Below are 5001 nucleotides of genomic sequence, written 5' to 3'. Positions count from 1 at the left end.
CCCAGTCTCTCCTGTTGCTTGTGTGGCTGTGAAGAACCCCCCCAGTGCTCCAGCTGCTCTCCCTGTGTCCTAAAACTGCTCTTTTTTCCACCAGAAAGGCTGAGCTCCCCACGATGTTCTCCAGGGACAAAACATCCCCTTGCCTGGGGACAGCTGCTCGAGCTCTGGGGGCTCCTGCACGGAGACTCCCCAGCACCTGTCACCCCTGGGCTGGGGCTGTGGGGTGCTGTGGGGTGCTGTGGGGTGGTGTGGAGTGCTGTGATGATGCTGTGGGGTGCTGTGGGATGTTGTGGGATGCTGTAGGATGCTGTGGGATGCTGTGGGGTGGTGTGGGATGCTGTGGGGTGGTGTGGGATGCTGTGGGATGCTGTAGGATGCTCTGGGGTGCTGTAGGATGCTGTAGGATGCTGTGGGATGCTGTGGGATGCTCTGGGGTGCTGTAGGATGCTGTAGGATGCTCTGGGGTGCTGTAGGATGCTGTGGGATGCTGTAGGATGCTGTGGGATGCTGTGGGGTGGTGTGGTGTGGGATGCTGTGGGGTGGTGTGGGATGCTGTGGGATGCTGTAGGATGCTGTAGGATGCTGTGGGATGCTGTGGGATGCTGTGGGATGCTGTGGGGTGGTGTGGGATGCTGTGGGATGCTCTGGGGTGCTGTAGGATGCTGTAGGATGCTCTGGGGTGCTGTAGGATGCTGTGGGATGCTGTAGGATGCTGTGGGATGCTGTGGGATGCTCTGGGGTGCTGTAGGATGCTGTGGGATGCTGTAGGATGCTGTGGGATGCTGTGGGATGCTGTAGGATGCTGTGGGGTGCTGTGGGGTGATGTGGGGTGCTGTGGGATGGTGTGGGGTGGTGTGGGGCTCTGTGATGATGGTGTGGGGTGGAGTGGGATGATGTGGGATGCTGTAAAATGCTGTGGGATGCTGTAAAATGCTGTGGGATGCTGTGGGATGCTGTGGGGTGGTGTGGGATGCTGTGGGGTGGTGTGGGATGCTGTAGGATGCTCTGGGGTGCTGTAGGATGCTGTAGGATGCTGTGGGATGCTGTGGGATGCTGTGGGATGCTGTGGGGTGGTGTGGGATGCTGTAGGATGCTGTGGGATGCTGTGGGATGCTGTAGGATGCTGTGGGGTGCTGTGGGGTGCAGTGGGGTGCTGTGGGGTGCTGTGGGGTGTCGCTGTAGGACACGCAATGACTCACACAGACACTGCTCCCATATGACAGGAAAAAAACCTGGTTTTATTCTTACAACTTCAGTATTTATAGATTCTCGGCGATGGATAGTTAGGTTACCACCTTTCCAATCACACTGATCGTCCATCAAAAGATGTGCATCAGAAGGAATGTGTACATATCTATGTTTACAGTCACTGTCCTGGGAAAGTTCTTAGAAATTATGTCAACAAGATCGAAAAGCTGAGTTTTCAGGGTGACAGTGGGGTGCTGTGGGGCCCTGTGATGATGGTGTGGGATGCTGTGGGGTGGTGTGGGGCACTGTAGGATGCTGAGGGACAGCAGGACACGCTGTGGGTGCTGTGATGACCCTGAGGGACAGCGGGACACGCTGTGGGTGCTGTGATGACCCTGAGGGACAGCAGGACACGCTGTGGGTGCTGTGATGATGCTGAGGGACAGCAGGACACGCTGTGGGTGCTGTGATGATGCTGAGGGACAGCGGGACACGCTGTGGGTGCTGTGATGATGCTGAGGGACAGCGGGACACGCTGTGGGTGCTGTGATGATGCTGAGGGACAGCAGGACACGCTGTGGGTGCTGTGATGATGCTGAGGGACAGCGGGACATGCTGTGGGTGCTGTGATGACCCTGAGGGACAGCAGGACACGCTGTGGGTGCTGTGGATGCTGTGATGACCCTGAGGGACAGCAGGACACGCTGTGGGTGCTGTGATGACCCTGAGGGACAGCGGGACACGCTGTGGGTGCTGTGATGATGCTGAGGGACAGCAGGACACGCTGTGGGTGCTGTGATGACCCTGAGGGACAGCGGGACACGCTGTGGGTGCTGCGATGACCCTGAGGGACAGCAGGACACGCTGTGGGTGCTGTGATGATGCTGAGGGACAGCGGGACACGCTGTGGGTGCTGTGATGACCCTGAGGGACAGCGGGACACGCTGTGGGTGCTGTGCCCGGTGCCGTGGGGACACTCTGCCTGCCCAGTGCCACCGGGGTTGTGCCGGGCCCGCTGTCCCCGCTGTGGGAGCTGCAGAGGAGGAAGCGGCGAGGCCCTCACAGACCCTCCTCATCCTCCTCCCGTCCTGCTGGGGAGCGAGCAGGCCGGTCCTGCCTCATCCCTGGGCTCTCCTGTGCATCCCCACTTTGCTCAGCAGAGCAGGGGACTGGGGAAGAGCAGGGCTGGATGGGATATCGGGATAAAACCCTTCCCTGGGAGGGTGGCAGGCCCTGGATCCCTGGCAGTGCCCAAGGCCAGGCTGGACACTGGGGCTGGGAGCAGCCTGGGACAGGGGAAGGTGTCCCTGCCATGGCTGGGGTGGCACTGGGTGGGCTTTGAGGCCCTTTCCCACCCAAACCAGTCTGTGACTGTGTTCCTAAGCAGCAGAGGGGCTGCAAATCCCACAAAGATGCTGCGAGATGGGAGCTGGGAACAGCCAGAGGAGCTTCAGCGGCCTCCTCCAGCCTTGCCCTGCCAACCCGAGCCGGGAGGAGCCTCGGGCAGCTCACCCCTGGCACTGCCCCAGGGCTGCTCTCGATGCCTCAGGAGAGGAAACGCGGCTGCTGCAAACACGCAGAGGTGAGAGGCTCAGCAGAGCTGTGAAGCGCGGACAGCATTTTCCATTCCCCAAGGCCTCGCGGGCTTGCGCAGGTTCAACGTTTTGGAAAAAAAACAAGAGATTCTCTAAACAAATGGAGTCCTGGGGTGTCTTGGGCGGGATGAGGTTCAGGTTTCCTTCATTACCCAGATCCTGTTCTGGAAATTACAGCGCTCACTGACACAAATCTCCACTCCGGTGGGAAGATCTGCGGCTTGAAATGTTTTCTGTGTGTGCAGAGCGGGCACCGAGGGCTGATTCCCCACTCCATTCCCCTCAGCTGGGCCCTGGGATCGAGGCCATCAGTGGCCAGCAGGGTGGTCCTGAAGCTCCCCAGGCTTTCCCCAACATCCCAACCCCTGGAGAAGAAGGCGTGTGTGGTGTCACCCCCTGCACCCTCCGCTTTCCCTCCCTCCCCAGCAGAAATGCCCCTCTGGAGGGGTTTTGCTCTTGCTGCAGCACCCAGGCTCTCTCTTTCTGTCACTGCTTTCAGGGTGGATGAAACCCAGGGCTGTTTTCTGTAAAGCTGTTGATACTAAAAGGAACAGCTGGGGCAGTGTGGGTGGCAGGTGAGAACGGGTTTACTCACACGGAGCCGTATTTTGTTGCTTTTAGATATGAAACCCGTATTTTTGGGGCAGAGCTGCTCACAAGGCACTGCAAATAAATCAACTGGAGAGCAGAGGAGAGGTGCTGGAATTCTCTGGGCTCTGGGATCAGGTAAGGATGGGGAAAGCAGCAGCAAGGAATCTAATTTTGTTTGGGGAAGATGATTCACACATCGTGGCAGGGGCCTGGAAGGAGATGAGATTCAAGGAGCCTTCCAGAATCACTCTGGGGTTCAGTGGTTCCATCACCTTTGGGAAAACAATCCAAGGGTAGCCAGGATATAAAATTTTGGATTGAGATGCTGGTCTGGTATCTGTGGGAGGCGATGGCCACAATCACTTGTAGTGGGAGCAGAGCAGGGAAACCTGGGGGGATCTGCAACCTGCTGACTCCAAAGGAATTTGTGAAAGATTCACTGCAACATTTGAAATATTTAGTAGTTAGTAGAAAAATAACCCCTCTCTCCTCACCCCACTTGCTTTATTTTTAACAGCAAACTTCCTGCTAAGGAAAAAAAAAATACATATATATATATATTTTGCTTTTGAGGTGATTTTGATCAAAAGTCTGGCTCTGCTCCAGGTCGATCATTGGGGAGGGATGAATCATGAAGATCTCTGATCTGTCAACACAAGAAGGGTCTGCTGCTCTTTCAAGGATGGAGGTGAAGCCCCTTCCTCCAGCCGTGGTTTGCTGTGCTCCCGTGGTGTTGATCAACTCTGGACAGCCCCAGGAGGACAGAATGTCCTGTGGCTGTGAGGGGAGGAAGGCGCGTTGTGCAATGGCACTCCAGGAGCCCTCAGCCCGTCACTGTTTCACTGCTGCCCTTTGTTTTGTGATGATGAGGATTATTTACTGGTTTTTGCCCTAATTTACCACTGAGAGTAGTTGTTTTTCCGTGCCTGGGTTCTCAGGACTTGCAGAGCTGCTCTGAGTCTGCTGGCAACCAGCTGCCTCCTTCTGTCAGCCAAGGAGGCTTTGGCTTGGTTGCCTTTCTGCCCTGGGTTGGTTTTTACCCTGGGAACACCTCCTGGTAAGCTGGACAACTCAAAAAGGCAAAAATTCTGTGCAAAATGGTTGTACTTTTCTAAGAATTAGGACCAGGCACATCAGGGGGATGTCAGGATTTCGTGCTGCGAGGCTTGGCCTGCGCACAGCTGAATCGTTTAATGGTCAGAAAATGCTGGATTTATGAAAGATCCGTTGGCATCAGGCTTGCTCAGACCTGGGGCTGCTGGGATCCTGCTGAGGGCTGGCTGTAAAATGACAGGTGGTGATGGAAATCTGGCTGTAAAAGCAGGAGATGTGATTTTTGCTCAGAGTAAGGCTCTCTCCTGAGATGGCACCATCAGGGTGTAACAGGCCCACGGGAATCCTGCTCTAGGCTTTTGCAGCGCCTTTTCCAACCAGGAAACGCAAAGCTTTTCCTCAGTGCTCTGAAAATCAGACCCAGCAGGTTGTGGAGAGGGTGTGTGAGATGTGCCAGTCACAGCAGCTGGGCTCAGCATTGCAAAAGCGTCAGGAAACCGAGTTTCAGCTCAGAAAAAAGTCAGTTTGGTGCCACTGCCAGGAAAGAAACCTTGTAGTCCAGCTCTGGAGCAAA

The sequence above is a fragment of the Pseudopodoces humilis genome, chromosome 26 (genome assembly GCF_049639895.1).
Source record: "Pseudopodoces humilis isolate 2021_Gansu_Grassland_sample_001 chromosome 26, ASM4963989v1, whole genome shotgun sequence".
Lineage (NCBI taxonomy): Eukaryota > Metazoa > Chordata > Aves > Passeriformes > Paridae > Pseudopodoces > Pseudopodoces humilis.
This window is presented reverse-complemented; position numbering follows the sequence as displayed.